Source organism: Choloepus didactylus, chromosome 13, assembly GCF_015220235.1.
Source record: "Choloepus didactylus isolate mChoDid1 chromosome 13, mChoDid1.pri, whole genome shotgun sequence".
Lineage (NCBI taxonomy): Eukaryota > Metazoa > Chordata > Mammalia > Pilosa > Megalonychidae > Choloepus > Choloepus didactylus.
This window is the reverse complement of record NC_051319.1, coordinates 21,364,143-21,380,867: the sequence shown is the minus strand read 5'-3', so window position 1 is coordinate 21,380,867 and position 16,725 is coordinate 21,364,143. Positions and strand designations below refer to the sequence as shown.

The window sequence follows — 16,725 nt, the reverse complement described above, 5'->3', positions numbered from 1 at the left end:
TCCAAACGAAATGAAGTTGGGCCTAATCCAGTGTGGCTAAAGTCCTTGTAAGCAAAGGAAATCAGACAAAGAAGGAGAGAAGGTACAGGAAGCAGCCAAAAGTTGGAAGTCAACAGAACTGGGAAGAGAAAGAAGATGCCATCATGTGCATTACCATGTGAAGGAAAAGCCAAGGAATCCCAAGATTGCTGATCAGCCAGAAGATACCAACCTGTGGGAGGAAGCAACACTTCCAGCCTCAGAAACCATAAGTCGATAAATTCTTGTTGTTAAGCCAACCTATTGTATGGTATTTGTCTTAGTAGGGTAACTAAAATACACTCCTATCTTCTACTTCACATAGATTGAATATGATTGAAAGGAAAAAATGAAAAATAATTGTTCCTCTTTTGCTTCTATTTTTGTTGTTTTTTTAATTATTATTTTGGTTTGCTTTGGTAACCTTTTCAGTGTTTGGGCAAGCAATTCCTAAGCTTTCATCCAGTGATTAAGAAGCAGTCATTATATACTCTGTTTGACATGGTCATTACTTAATGCTCACTTAACAAAATTCTACAAGACCAAATTATCACAGTGGGTAAAGGAACAGATGGCCAGCTGGCCAGAATCCATGCCTGCTTTGTTTTATGTTTTCTCAAGTCTGCCACAAAGAAGCCACATGCAAGACCTGAAAAGGCAATTCAAACAATAACTCGCCTGTCCAGCTGTGCCTCCAATGCTGTCAGCTATGACGTCTGGGTAGGCACTGTTCCCATCTGAGTGCAGCTGGAATTTCTCCTAGCAGTATCTCTCTGCTTCACGATTAAGATGGCAGTCACAGAGAACAGAGTCCAAAAGTAAAAATAGAAATTCTTTCCCCCACCTCCTGTCACTGCCTTCGGTATCAAAATCACTACAGTAGATTTTAAGAGGAAGAGCTACAGCTTTGTGGAAACAGTGCACCTGTTTTTAACATCTGTTTGTTTGTGATTATAGGATTATCCACAATCTGATATTTTACAAACTGCTACAGTGTTCAACAATGAAAATTGGAGTTGGCCCCAGGTTTAAAATGGTGGTTGAAACCTGCGAAGTGTGAATTAGAAAGGGCTACAAATGAAAATGCATCCAGTCTCTAAATTTTAGGTTTTTGTTTTACATCATGATTAGTAGTTTGGATTATATGTTGAAATTCCTAAAACTAATAATAACTTTCTGTCAGAATCATATTTACAAATAATTCATATTTATGAAACAATGTCAAAGTATCTAGCCCCTTATCAACTCCATCAGAGATACAAAAAATATTAGGTGTAAGGATTCCTATGCATAAGTAGTTTTTAATCTAGTCAGGGTGACAAAAGAGAACCAGGAAATAATTAGAGAGTGAAGCAATGTACACGAAGATGCTAACCTCACTGCAAATTCAGTAGGAGCCGGAAAAGGTGAAGAGCTGTCAGAGAAAGATTGATGAAGAACATGGAAATTTTGTAGCTGCTTGGAGACACCATGTGAAACAGGGAGATTGCTTGATGCTCCTGAAACCGGGGCTCAGATATTTGGTTATAGTAAGACACACAGAAAACATTGGTCTCTGTTCTGTCTTTAATCTGTGCCCCGTTTTGTTGACATGTAGAAGAGGAAACAAACCTTAGTGGCTAGTGACAAACTTAAACAGTACCTTACCTTTTTGTGTCACCTGCTGACGTGTATTCTCAAGATTGAATTGAATTTTGCAATGAATGGCATGTGAGTCCCAACAGGTGTTCTTTTAAAACAAGTGATTTGCATAGTTTCGCTTGGAAACAACACTAATTAAAGAGGGGTTCTTTTAGGAAGCGGAGAGAAATTGTAATGATTGTAGAGAGGTAAAAAAAAGCTTATTTTCTACAATTACTAGAAGCAGAAAGATTTTTTTTTAGATTGATCAAAAATGATGGAATTTCATTTTTATCTATTACCTTGGATTACATGCATGGTTTCTGAAGTTGAATAGGAGTTTTCACATGGAAACTATTGCTCTTATTCTAATGGCCATCTGAAAATAAAAATATGATGTAGATTGTCATGATGATGCATCCTTTCATCATCCATGTTTCTCTTAGATTGTAGGAATGTTTATCCCATTGATCCAAGATTTCAAGGTGCCCTGGGTCTTAAATAACAATAATCTAATTTCATATAGCATTTATTAATTTATAAAAGGCTTCTATATATGTGCTTTACTGTTCATAGGTATATTAGGTCCAGTTTTGTTTTCTTAGTCTTAGAAAGAAAAGCAAGGGGCAACCTTCTTGCATCCAATGCACATTATTGTTCTGTTAACAATAATATCACACAGTCAGCAAATATGATTGCCTGACTAAAAGCTATCCCGAAATAGCATGCTTTGGAGGACAAAAAAATATTGCATTTGCAGTATGACTACAGAGTAATAAGATGGGTTTCTATTCAGGTAATGTAACAATCTGAGCTGAGAATTTCTATTATGCAATGATGGTTTTGGAAGCTTGCTCTGGTGACAGTATGTAGGGTTGGACAGGGGAAAGAATGGGAGACTGTACTTCAAAATAGGCCCAACTCTAGCAATACTGGTGCTTTGGAAAAAATGATAGATGCCTTTGTATGTTTTATTAATCTTTTAAAAAAGTCTTAGTAATGTCTAAATGATAATTATTTGTGTGGGGGTTGGAAGAGGAGATATCAACTATTGCGACACAAACAATTACATGTGTTTATAGAAATAACACCTGGAAAGTTTCTCAGAAGGTTGGCTGACTCCCTGAAAAACACATTGCCATGAGCAAGCCCAACTCTTAACTGTAAAGTTTGAGTGGATAAAGATCAATCCCAGGAAATCTTCATTCTTTCTCCCACACTTCCTTTATCTTGCAGTGTCCAGTCTTCCTTGGCACCACTTTGGTACCCATTTATGGACTTTTCTTAGGCACTACTCCAAGTCTAGACTGTTCTCTTGATCTCCAAATACCATCACAACTTAACTAACACTGTTTTATGATCAAGTCTAGTGACATTAATTTTAGCTAAGGTGTTAACTGCTAATAAATATGAATGCCTTTCCTGCCAACCCTAACAATAAAATTGGACTTTTATTTCCTTAAACAAATCCATTGCCATAAGAAGCACTCTTGCTAGCCATTGGTCATCTCAGTGCCTTGCTGTAGACAGTTGTATATAAAGAGTTCAGTATTAATTCTTGAGGAGAAAGTTCTTAAGTAGGCATTGAAAAATATTCTCTATTTAGCCCCAGAATTCAGTTTGCATAGTCTACCCAAATGCTTTTATGTTTAAAGAAAAAACCTGTGAAATTTGCTGATTCTCCCCTAAAATAGAATGTTTTCAACTTTGTTATGGTATAGTTTACCTCTCAATGTACAAAATACCTGTAGATAATTTTTGTCTTCAAATGGCTGAATATTGCACCTTTGCATTTAAAAAGGAGGAGGAGGAGAAATAACTGATGTAAGAAATGTTTTGAAAGCATCAATCATGTGAGGGTTCCCAGAATAATTCCCTTTTTTCCGCTAGTTTTAAAATAGGGTAGCAATGGCTCAAAATGACAACTGACAAAATGTTCAAATGTTATTAAATGTAAAGGCATCATATAAAAGAATGTCAATGTGTTTTTAAGACCAAAAATTGTTTGAACTTTGGGGTCATAACTATGCCTATTTTATTATACTGCTAGAACAAGTGGTGAAACTATTGACATTTCCTTATTACGTTATATAAAATATGCATTCATTTTTAATATCTGCCATTGTGTTTGGAGTATATTTGTAAAATCTACCAAGTCTGTGAACATGTTATCACAGTAGAGTGTTTACTTCTTAATAATCTGCTTCCACACTATAAGGAATTCATGGTTTGAGGCAGAGTATTTAAATGCATGAGAAGTTAACCATGTTACACATACGGAAATAACTTCCACTCTCTACTATTGGAATTGTGAGGGGGTAAATACAGAAAAGTAACAAACTGTATAGATCTATTGTGTGAGCAGTTAATCTTGTTGACATGCTTATATGAGCGTGCATAAAAATGCCTGGGAAGCATGCTGTTGAATTCCGCTGTTCATTAATATTGATCGTATGCTGTCCCCATTGTGTTAGGAGCTACTTAAAGATTACCTACAAAAATATTATAGCATTATCGATTTAAAAATCCCTGAAGCTTCTTCTGTCTTAAAAGTCAACTTATGCTTTCATTGTTAAGTTAATATTACCAGACAATATTTTCTAATCAAATTGGATTTTCACAAATATTAATCAGAACTAAAGGTTGTAGCTCCTAATCCATATACGTCTCTATACCTGTAATGAGAAAAGAAGAAAAATTCTCTTCAGGACACCTTTGAAGTGGAAAGGAATTGAGATTGCCCTTGTCTGTTTTATTTTGGGTCTTACAACCTCAAAATAGTTGAGCAATACCTATTTGTTTTCACACTTTGCTCTGCCATTAAATTGTTTTGAAACTGCATAGAAGTTATGTATATATAATCTGCACTGACATTTCCCAGAGAGGATTTGAGATGCCTCAAATATACCAAAATTTTGGCTGCAGAAGTTTATTTGTGGTAAAGGATAGCCATTGAAATTACCTTTTAAAAGTGAGGTGCAAAAACTGGATGAACTAAGTATTTTCTTGTGCTGTGAGCTTACTCTTCCAGCTCTTGACAATTTTAATTCTATTTAAAGCATTTATCACAAATTACTAGCAGGGTTCCCAGCACATAATAGGTACCTAATGAATAAATCTTATGTACCCTGAAATAAGGGGGAAAAATCTCTTTAGGGGGCAGAATCAATTTTTTTTCTTATCCTCACCTTACAAGCAACATTATATACTATAGGGGAGGATTATTAATTAGTTTACCAAGACATTAAAATAATATTTTCAGTTTCAAAATAGAGAAAAATATTGGATGGTGAAAAACACAAAGACAACCAAGAGCTTCTCAGGTTCTCTAATTCTGATATGATTAGCACTTATCACTTAGAACAAGAAATTTGGAAACTATAGATATATGTTTTAATTGTTGCTACTTAACATCAAGCACAAATTTTTGGCAACAAAACAGATTTTGTGAGTTGAGACCTTGTTATGTTACCTTTATACCAAATTGAATTCTGATTATTTCATCTTACTCATGCTTTAAGTAAACTTCCTGATTTACACAGAAATTGTCAAATTAGAAGATTAAAATACTTGATATGATATATAAAGTTGCATTTTTTTCTTTATTTTATATTTGCCAAAGAATTAAGGCACATATAATCATTTATGCAAAAGTATGCATTCTAATAGTCTGTTATTTACGCTCAATGTTATAACTTTTTGGAGGTTAAATCAGAGACAAAAACATTGGAACTTGATTATGAATTTAAAGGACCTGAAGCTTAAAAGGTATAGAAAAGTTAACAGAAAGTATCCAAATTAATTTTTGAGTAAAAAGCCAAAAGATATTGATGTCTCATAAACCTAAATCTAGTAGAGGGCTTAGGCAATATATATAATTATTATTACTTGTCACTGCAACATCCTTGTCTACTCAAAATGTATTACATGCTTACTGTGTGCCAACCATGACTCTTCCCATGAAGAATTTACAGTCTATAAGAGTAAAGCAACACAGGACCGCTCATTTCAACACTCTATCATGAATATTCCAAAAGAGTATGTGCAAAGCACTTAATGTCAGTCCCACAGTATAATAATAACAAAATAATATTTGGGAAATGCTCATGTCTGGCAGTTGATTTCAAATGCAATTGAAATGAAATAGACTGTCTATCAGTATTCATAGTTTCTAACATTCCCTTACCCATTTGCTGAAAATACTCTGAAATATTTTCATTTTGGGAGACTTGGAGAGCTGTATTATTTATAAGAATATGCTTAGTGATTTCATGCAGATTCTGTTTACATCTTTTAAGACAAACATATTCCTATTCGTGGCAGGAAGGCTTAGTGGAAAGGGCGAAGATTTTGTAGTCAGGCAGAGTTGTGTTACAATTCTGGTTTTCACAGCTAGATAAATTACTTAACCTCTCTGGTCTGTTTTCTTGCCTCCGAAACATAGATATGTTCTTATAAAGCATTAAGGTTAGCATTTAAGACAGTCTAGAAGGGTTAAATCCTTGCTCCATTTTGCTTCATCTCATCCCCATGCTTTAAGTGAAAATTATTGAATTTCTTGGAGTAAGGAAAATAGCAGCAGCCACAACTTCTGTAACAGGGAATCTTTTTCTGAAGCCAAATGTTAGCTGAGGTCATGCTGTCTTTTGGAGTGTACATAAAATGAGCTCCAGCTTACTGACTCACATCTTGTGGGAACCCCAGAGCCCACACCACGATTTCTGGACAGGCTTCACCTGTGCCCTCAGGAAATACCTAGAATGCCTCTAACTTAAGACACCCTGATCACCTCTGGCTTCAGCTTCGTATATCCACAGGATTCTTGAACATCTTGGTCATCATGTGCTGTAACATTGCTCCCCTTCTGTCAGGATGAGAACAGCCCTTTCCCCTTGATTTCCCCAAATACCCTAAACTTACAGTTTTGTGTGTTTAACAGGCTTTAGTGTGGATCTGGGTGTTCGCACAGCAGCTGTGCCAACAACTTAAGCCTGAATTTTGGGCATCACAGTTTCTTACTAGCTACCTTTCTTTATATAGTACAGCCTCCAGACCATTGCTTGCATCTCCTCTCTCTCGGAAAACTTCCATTCTGTTTTTTTTGTTGTTGTTGTTGTTAACAGAGCCAGTCATTCCAAGCTCATTTTTGTCCTTGTTGTTCAAAGTGTCTTCCCTCAATGGCCTTCCTCAGAATCACTGCTTTAAGTGCTCCCCAAAACTGAGAGATCTTACTTTTTCATTCTTTTTATATTCCTCCCTCACCTATCTCTGTAAATGGAAGGGAACATGCACAAGATTTATTTTCTCTCTAATTTCCATTAGCAACGCTTTTGAGGGGGCAGAAATAGCTGCACCAATTTTGGTTTTAATAACTATTTTTTTCCACCCAGGTACTATTCCTTAACCTGATTTTACCTCATATTAGTTTTTTTATTCTTAAAAAAAAAAGCATCACTGTAGTCTTATTAGTTTTTGTTTCATCATCTGCAAAACTGAAAGATAGGATTTGATGATCTCCATGGCCGCCTTTAAAAAATCATGTAATTTTATGACTGTATTTATATGTATACTTTCATTAGCAATTATATGCATGGCTATCAAGTATCAGTTTATGAAAAACCTAAGTTTTTTTTTTTTTTTGAAGTATACTGATGACCCAAAACTCTAACATCACTTTTATTTCATTCTCCTCTCCCCAATTAGTTGATTCGCTAAGGAGGGAAGACTTTGAACTAAAGATTCTTAGTTTGAGGTCTAAATGTGTCACTCACTAAATGTATAATTTGAGGAACATTACCTAACTTTTCTGTACTTCAGTTTTTTTCATCTATAAAAGATAATGATATTGACAACAGCTTCACCAAGTTGTGAGGAATAAATGAAACTATTTATATGAAAAGTTTGTGAATTTTAAAGCACTATCAAATGTTAATTAATTTGGGAGGAGGGGAGAAGTGGAAAATGAGAAAGGAAAAGGAGAGATGGATTCTGTAGCATGATTTGCATCACTTAGCAGTGGAGTAAAAGGATTCAAGTTTCCCCAACACTGGTTTTGGTCTGGCACCTTCTACGTGGACTCAAACACCAGGAAAATATCAACTCTAGAGTAGGTGTTGGTTAGTTTAATTGACATGTTTTACACAACACTGAACTGTCTACTTAGATAATTTTAATTAGTGTGGATATATCTGTGGGAAACCATATTTCCCTGATTTCTTTTCACTTTTGAAAGCCAGCCTTATCAGGAAGTAAATATCCAGGCACTAGAGGCTTGCAGCATTTTTTATCAGTTCCATCTGTATCTTTACTAGACCCTACAACCATTGAATTGCATGAAATTATTATTTTTTTATGTTAGAGAAGTTGTAGGTTTATAAAAATATCATGCATAAAGCATATAAAATCAGAGTTCCCATATACCATCTTCATATTAACATCTTTCATCAATGACTAATTTGTTATATTTCATGAAAGAACATTTTTATAATGTGCTATTAACTCTAGTCCAACAGTAGGATTCATTTTGTTGGATAGTGCTCTGTTTTTTCTTTTAATTTTTATTCTAGTAACATATATATGATCTAAAATTTCCCCTTTTAACTACATTCATATATATAATTTAGTGCTGATAATTACACTCACAGTGTTGTATTACCATCACCAACATCGATTTCCAAAACTTTACAAGGAATCCAATAGGAATTCTGTACAATTTAAGCATTTATTCCCAATTCCTTACTTCCAACCCAGCTCTTGGTAAAGTATACTCTAGATTCTGACCCTATGAGTTTGCTTATTCTAATTGTTTCATATCAGTGAAATCATACAATATTTATCCTTTTGTCTCTGACTTATTTCACTCAACATGATGACTTTAAGGTACCTCCAGGTTGTGCATGAATCAGAGCTTCATTCCTTTTTAAGGATGAATAATATTCCATTGTATGTTGATGGCACTTGGGTTGCTTCCACCTTTTAGCAGTTATGAATAATGCTGCTCTGAACATCGGCATGCAAATATTTTGAGTCCCTGCTTTCAATTCTTATAGGTGTAGACCTAGAAGTGGGATCGCTAGGTCATATGGTAATTCTATGCTTAGCTTTCTGAGGAACTGCTAAACTATTTTCCACAATGGCTGCACCATTTTGCATTCCTGCTAGCAATGCATTCATTAGGACCCCTGTTTCTCTGTGTACTCTCCAATATTTGTGATTGTCTTGTGTTTTTTTTTTAATAATTGCCATTCTAGTGGATGTGAAATGGTATTTCATTGTGATTTTGATTGACATTCTCCTAATAGCTAATGTGATGGAACATCTTTTTATGTGCTTTTTAATCATTTGTATATCCTCTTTGGAGAAATGTCTACTCGAGTCATTTGTCCATTTTTCAATTGAGTTGTTTGTCTTTCTACTTTTCATAGGATTTCTTTATGCATTCTGGATATTAAGCTGCTATTGGAGATGTGGTTTCCAAATATTTTCTCCTGTTGAGTAGGTTGTTTTCCACTTTCATAATAAGTCTTTTGATGCACAAAAGTTTTTAGTTTTGATGAGGTCCCTTTTACCTATTTTTTCTTTTGTTGCTTGTGCTTTGGGTGTAAAGTTTAAGAAACCATTGCCTAACACAAGATCCTTAAGATACTTCCTTTTGTTTTCTTCCAGAAGTCTTGTAGTCCTTGTTTTTATATTTAGGTTATTGATCCATTTTTAGTTAATTCTTGCAAATGATGTGAAATACAGTGTCCTCCTTCATTCTTTTGCATATGGATATCCAGTTCTCCCAGCGCCATTTGTTGAAGAGACTCTTCTTACCTAATTGAGTAGACTTAACAAAAATCAATTGGCCATAGTTGTGAGAGTCTATTTCTGAACTCTCAATTAGATTCCATTGGTCTATATAGCTGTCCTTGTGCCATTACCATGATGTTTTGACCACTGTAGTTTTGCAATAAGCTTTAAAGTCAGGAAGTGTGAGTCCTCTGACTTCATTCTTCTTTTTCAAGATTGGCTATTTGGGTCCCTTTACACTTCCAAATAAATGTGACAATTTTTTTTTTCCATTTCTGTAGGTATGCTGTTGGAATTTTGATTAGGATTGTATTGAATTTGTGAATTATTTTTGGAAGAATTGACATCCTGATAATATTTAGTCTTCCAATCCATGAACACAGAATGTCTTTCCATTTATTTAGGTCTTTTTTGATTACTTTAAAGAAGTTTTATAGTTATCCATGTGTAAGTCTTTTAAATCCTCGGTTAGATTTATTCTCGGATATTTTATTCTTTTAGTTGCTATTGTAAATGGAATTTTTTTCTTGATTTCCTCCTCAGATTGCTCATTACTACTGGATAGAAATGCTACTGAGATTTGCGTGTTGATTTGATACCCCTTCACTTTGTTGAGTTTGTTTATTAGCTCTAGAAGCTTTGTTGTCACTTTTTTGGGGATTTTATATGTATATGATCATTTCCTATGCAAATAGTGAAAGCTTTACTTCTTCCTTTCCAATTTGGATGCTTTTTATTCTTTTTCTTGCTTTATTGCTCTGGCGAGAACTTCCAGTACAATGCTGAATAACAGTGGTGACAGTAGGCATCCTTGTCTTGTTCCAGATCATAGAGGGAAAGCTTCAGTCTTTCAAATTGAGTATGATGTTAGCTGTGGATTTTTCATATATCCCCTTTATCGTGTTGAATAAATTTCCTTCTATTCCTATTTTAATAAATGTTCCTGTCAAGAAAGGATGCTGGATTTTGTCAAATACCTTTTCTGCATCAACTGAGATGATCATATTGTTTTGTTAATGTGGTGTATTGTTTTAATTGATTTTCTTATGTTGAACCACTCTTGCATACTTGGGATAAATCCCACATGGTGCATAAGCTTTTCATGTGCTGTTGGATTAGATTTGCAAGTATTTTGTTGAGGATTTTTGCATGTATATTCATTAGCATAATTGGTCTGTAGTTTTCTTTTCTTGTGTCTTTATCTGGCTTTGGCTTTAGAATGATGTTGTCCACATAGAATGAGTTAGGTAATGTTCCCTCCTCTTCAAGTTTTTGGAAGTATTTAAGCAGAATTTTTATTCATTCTTCTTGAATTTACCTGTGAAGCCATCTGGTCCTGAACTTTTCTTTGTTGGGAGGTTTTTGATGAATGATTCAATCTCTCACAATTGATCTGTTGAGATCTTTTATTTCTTTTAGAACCAGTGTAGGCTGTTCATGTGTTTCTAGGAATTTGTCCATTACATCTAAGTTGTCTAATTTGTTGGCACACAGTTGTTCACAGTATCCTCTTATGATCCTTTTTAATTCTGTGGGGTCAATAGTAATGTCCCCCCATCATTTCTTATTTTATTCATTTGTATCTTCTCTCTCTCTCTTTTTTTTTGTCAGTCTAGCTAAGGGTTTGCCAATTTTATTGATTGTTTCAAAGAACCACCTTATGGTTTTGTTAATTCTCTATTGTCTTTATTCCCTGTTTCATTTATTTCCACTCTAATCTTTGTTATTTCTCTCTTTCTGCTTCCTTGGGGTTTAGTTTGCTGTTCTTTCTCTGTTTCCTCCAGGTGTGCAAAAAGTTCTTATATTTTTCTTCTGTTTTATTGTAAGCATCTAGCACTATAACTTTCCAGCACAGTCCTGCTTCCACTGCATCCCATAAGTTTTAACATGTTGTGTTATAACTTTCATTGTCTCAAGATATTTACTGATTTCCTTTGCAGTTTCTTCTTTGACCCACTGATTTTTTATGAGTGTGTTGTTTAGCCTCCATATATTTTTGGATTTTCTAGTTCTCTGTCTGTTATTGATTTCCAGCTTCATTCTGTTATGATCAGAAAAAGGGTTTTGTATAATTTCAGTCTTTTAAAATTTATTGAGAAATTTTGTGACACAAAATGTAGTCTATCCTGGAGAAGGATCCATGTGCACTTGAGAAGAATATGTATCCTGCTCTTTTGGGGTGCAACGTTTTGTATATGTCTGCTAAGTCTAGTTAATTTATATATATTATTCAAGCTCCTGTTGCCTTATGATCTTAGGATTGATTTTTATGTATTATTGAGGGTGGTGCATTGAAGTTTCCAACTGTTATTGATGAGGTGTCTATTTCTTCCTTCCATTTTGCTAGTGTTTGCCCCATATATTTTTCATCACTGTGGTTAGGTGCATACATATTTATGACTGTTATTTCTTCTTGGTAATTTGACCGTTTTATTAATATGTAGTTTCCTTTTTAAATTAATATGTAATGTCTTCCAACAGTGTTTTATTTAAAATCTATTTTGTCTGATACTAATATGGCTACCCAGCTCTTTTTTGATTACTATTTGCATGGGTTATCTTTTTCCATCCTTTCACTTTCAACCTCTCCGTGTTTTTGGGTCTAAGGTGAGTCTGCTGTAATCAATCTATAGTTGAATTGTGCTGTTTCATCCATTCTGCCAATCTGTGTCTTTTGATTTGGGAATTTAATCCATTAACATCCAGTGTTACTGCTATAAATGCTGTACTTACTTCAGCCATTTTGTCCTTTGGTTTTATATATCATATCTTTTTTGCCTCTCTTTTCTTTTGTTGCAGCCTCTTCTTTTCTGTATAGGTGATCATTTGTGATGTATCTGACTGATCCCTTCTCATTTCTGTTTCTGTATATTTTAAAAATTCTTTCTTTGTGGTTACCCTGGGGTTTGTATTATACAACCTGCTTCTATAACCTACTAATTTGAAAAGATAACAACTTAGCTTCAATTGCATGAATGTTCTCTGCTCCCATAACACAACATTTCCCCCGTGTATATTGCTTTTTTGCCCCACCTGACCTCTTTATATTTTTGCATGCCCGTTATCAGGAACTATGACATTTTCCTGTTATATTGTATACTGACTCTTATAGGAATTAAAAAGTGGTTACATACTGAGGATACAGTATTATTGGGTTTTGCATTTACCCTTTTAGCTACCTTTTCCAAATGTCTTCTCTTCTTGACACTACTCTAAGGCACTCTCTCCTGCCTTTTAATTTCAACCTGCAGAACTCCATTTAGTATTTCTTGAAGGATGGGTCTTTTGTGGATGAACTCTCTTGGTTTCTGCTTATCTGTGAATGTTTTAAACTCTCCTTATTTTTGGAGGTCGGTTTGGTTGGAAAAGAATTTGGGGCTAGAAGTTTTTCTATTTCAGTACCTTAAATTTATCATACTACTGCCTTCTCACCTCCATGGTTTCTGATGAGAAATTGGCACTAAGCTTTATGGAGGATCCCTTGTATGTGACAAATCACTTTTCTCTTGCTGCTTGCAGAATTCTTTCTTCATCTTTGAAATTTGCTATTTTGATTAGTTTGTGTCTCAGAGTAAGTCAATTATGGTTTATTCTGTTTGCAGTATATTGTGCTTCTTGAACGTATACATTTGTCTTTCATAAAAGTTGGGAAATTTTCGGCTATTATTTCCTCAAATAATCTTTCTGACCCTTTTCCCTTCTCTTCTTCTTCTAGGACATCCATAATGCCTAAGTTTTTACACTTCATGCTGTCACTAAATTTTTACTGACATTGCCCAATTTTTTTCCATTCTTTTCTCTAGCTCTTCTTCTGACTGTATGATTTCAGTTGTACTCTCTTCTGACTCACTGATTCTTTCTTGTGCCTGTTCATATCTGCTGATGGTTACCTCTAGTGTATTTTTAATCTATATTATTGTGCCTTTCATCCCCACAATTTCTGTTATACTTCTTTTTAAACTTCAAATTCTTCTTTATGATTACATACTGATTCATAATATCCATTAGCTCTATGTCCACCATTAGTTTTTTTTTTTTTTTCCTATCCATAATTTCCTTCATTTCCTTGAACTGATTTAGGAAATATATTTGAATTTCTTTGATTAGTTGTTCCAAATTCTGTGTCTCCTCTGAAGTCTTAATTTGTTTTCTTGACTGAGCCATATCTTCCTGTTTTTTAGTATAGCTTGTAATTTTTTGCTGATGTCTTAGTATCTGATTATTTTGATGTATTAACTGTTGCTCAGTTTCTCCTTTGTGTCTAGGGTTTTCTTGTTGACTGGCTTTGTGTTTAGGCTCTTCTTTGATACTTGGTCCAACTTACTCTGGAACTTTAGAGTAGTCTATATTTAACTGATCAGTTTTTCTCAGCTCCTCTGCACATGATTCTTTCCTTGAATATGTGGTATAATTTTTAAGATTGCCCTTTTTGTGTGCAATTGTTTTACCTCCAGGTGAATGCTTGCTTTCCTCTTTTCCTTCTCCAGGAATCTTGATCTATTCTGTTGGCTTTTATGCAGAATTTTCTCCCCAGCACTTATGATTTGTTTAAATTCTTACTCTCACTTAAGGTCATCTTTCCACTACACCTTTCAGTTTTGAGACCTGTCTTGTCTTCAAGGAAAATCTGAGTTCCACACATCCATTGGTTGTCACAGGTACCAACCACTCTGTTTGAAGTTACTTTCTCAAAGCTTAAACATGACTATCTGCCTTTCGTCTCTATGTTTGCAACTTTTGGTGAGCTACTACTTTTATTTTTTATTTATTTTATTTTATTTATTTATTTTTGGATGAAAATCCATCACTGTTTTTATTTTTATTTTTTTTAAATCTTCATTTTATTGAGATATATTCACATACCATGCAGTCATACAAAACAAATCATACATTCGATTGTTCACAGTACCATTACATAGTTGTACATTCATCACCCAAATCAATCCCTGACATCTTCATTAGCACACACACAAAAATAACAAGAATAATAATTAAAGTGAAAAAGAGCAATTAAAGTAAAAAAGAACACTGGATACGTTTGTTTGTCTGTTTGTTTGTTTGTTTCCTTCCCCCACCCCTCTACTCATCCATCCATAAACTAGACAAAGGGGAGCGTGGTCCTTATGGTTTTCCCAATCCCATTGTCACCCCTCATAAGCTACATTTTTATACAATTGTCTTCGAGATTCATGGGTTCTGGGTTGTAGTTTGATAGTTTGATAGCATCTACCACCAGCTACGCCAATTCTTTAGAACCTAAAAAGGGTTGTCTAAATTGTGCGTAAGAGTGCCCACCAGAGTGACCTCTCAGCTCCTTTTGGAATCTCTCTGCCACTGAAGCTTATTTCATTTCCTTTCACCTCCTCCTTTTGGTCCAGAAGATGTTCTCCATCCCATAATGCTGGGTCTACATTCCTCCCCAGGAGTCATATTCCGTGTTGCCAGGGAGATTCACTCCCCTGGGTATCTGATCCCACGTAGGGGGGAGGGCAGTGATTTCACCTTTCAAGTTGGCTTAGCTAGAGAGAGAGGGCCACATCTGAGCAACAAAGAGGCGTTCGGGAGGAGGCTCTTAGGCACAATTATAGGGAGGCCTAGCCTCTCCTTTGCAGCAACAGTCTTCCCAAGGGTAAATCCTGTGGTAGAGGGCTCAACCCATCAAACCACCAGTCCCCTATGTCTGTAGTCATGTTAGCAACCATCGAAGTGGGGCAGACCAATACCCCTGCATTCTCCAACAGCTCCTCAAGGGGACTCTGCATATTTTTTTCCTTCTTATTTCTTTTTTTAACTTTTTTTTTTAAATCAACTGTATGAAAAATAAAAAAAAAAATTTAAAAAAAAAAATACAATAAAAGAACATTTCAAAGATACCATAACAAGGGAGTAAGAAAAAGACAACTAACCTGAGGTAACTTCTTTACTTCCAACATGTTCCTACTCTACCCCAAGAAAGTTACCTAATATGGCAACATTTCTGTGAACTTGTTCCTACTATACCTATCAGAAATTAACAGACCGTAGTCATTCCTAGGCATTCCCAGAACGTTAAATTTACCCATGATAGCTTATCTGTTCTTCTTGGATTATTGTTCCCCCTTCCTTAATTGCTCTCTATTGATAGTTCCCCTACATTCTACATTATAAACCAATTGTTTTACGTTTTTCAAAATTCACATTAGTGGTAGCATATAATAGTTCTCTTTTTGTGCCTGGCTTATTTTGCTCAGCATTATGTCTTCAAGGTTCATCCATGTTGTCATATGTTTCATGAGATCGTTCCTTCTTACTGCCGTGTAGTATTCCATTGCGTGTATGTACCACATTTTATTTATCCACTCATCTGTTGAAGGACATTTGGGTTGTTTCCATCTCTTGGCAATTGTGAATAATGCTGCTATGAACATTGGGATGCAGATATCTGTTCATGTCACTGCTTTCCGATCTCCCAGGTATATACCGAGAAGTGCAATCGCTGGATCGAACGGTAACTCTATATCTAATTTTCTAAGGAACTGCCAGACTGACTTCCAGAGTGGCTGAACCATTATACAGTCCCACCAACAATGAATAAGAGTTCCAATTTCTCCACATCTCCCTCCAGCATTTGCAGTTTCTGTTGTTTAATGGCAGCCATTCTAACGGGTGTGAGATGTATCTCATTGTGGTCTTAATTTGATTCTCTAATAGCTAGTGAGCTGAACATTTTTTCATGGTGTTTCTTGGCCATTTGTATTTCCTCTTCAGAGAACTGTCTTTTCAATCTTTTTGCCCATTTTTATAATTGGGCTGTTTGTACTACTGTCATTGAGTTGTAGGATTTCTTTATATATGCAAGATATCAGTCTTTTGTCAGATACATGGTTTCCAAAAATTTTTTCCCATTGAGTTGGCTGCCTCTTTACCTTTTTGAGAAATTCCTTTGAGGTACAGAAACTTATAAGCTTGAGGAGTTCCCATTTATCTATTTTTTCTTTTGTTGCTTGTGCTTTGGGTGTAAAGTCTAGGAAGTGGCCGCCTAATAAAAGGTCTTGAAGATGTTTTCCTACATTATCTTCTAGGAGTTTTATGGTACTTTCTTTTATATTGAGATCTTTGGTCCATTTTGAGTTAATTTTTGTGTAGGGTGTGAGGTAGGGGTCCTCTTTCATTCTTTTGGATATGGATATCCAACTATCCCAGCCCCTTTTGTTGAAAAGACCATTATGACCCAGTTCAGTGACTTTGGGGGCCTTATCAAAGATCAGTTGGCCATAGATCTGGGGTCTATCTCTGAATTCTCAATTCTATTCCATT

At 35.1% G+C, this 16,725-nt stretch overlaps 1 protein-coding gene across 2 annotated transcripts in view; it reads left to right on the top strand.

The window, feature by feature from the left end:
* The window catches only part of EDIL3 (EGF like repeats and discoidin domains 3), a 469,327-nt gene that overhangs the window by 205,276 nt on the left and 247,326 nt on the right, over positions 1 to 16,725 (top strand). The gene's annotated exons all lie outside the window — the stretch shown is intronic.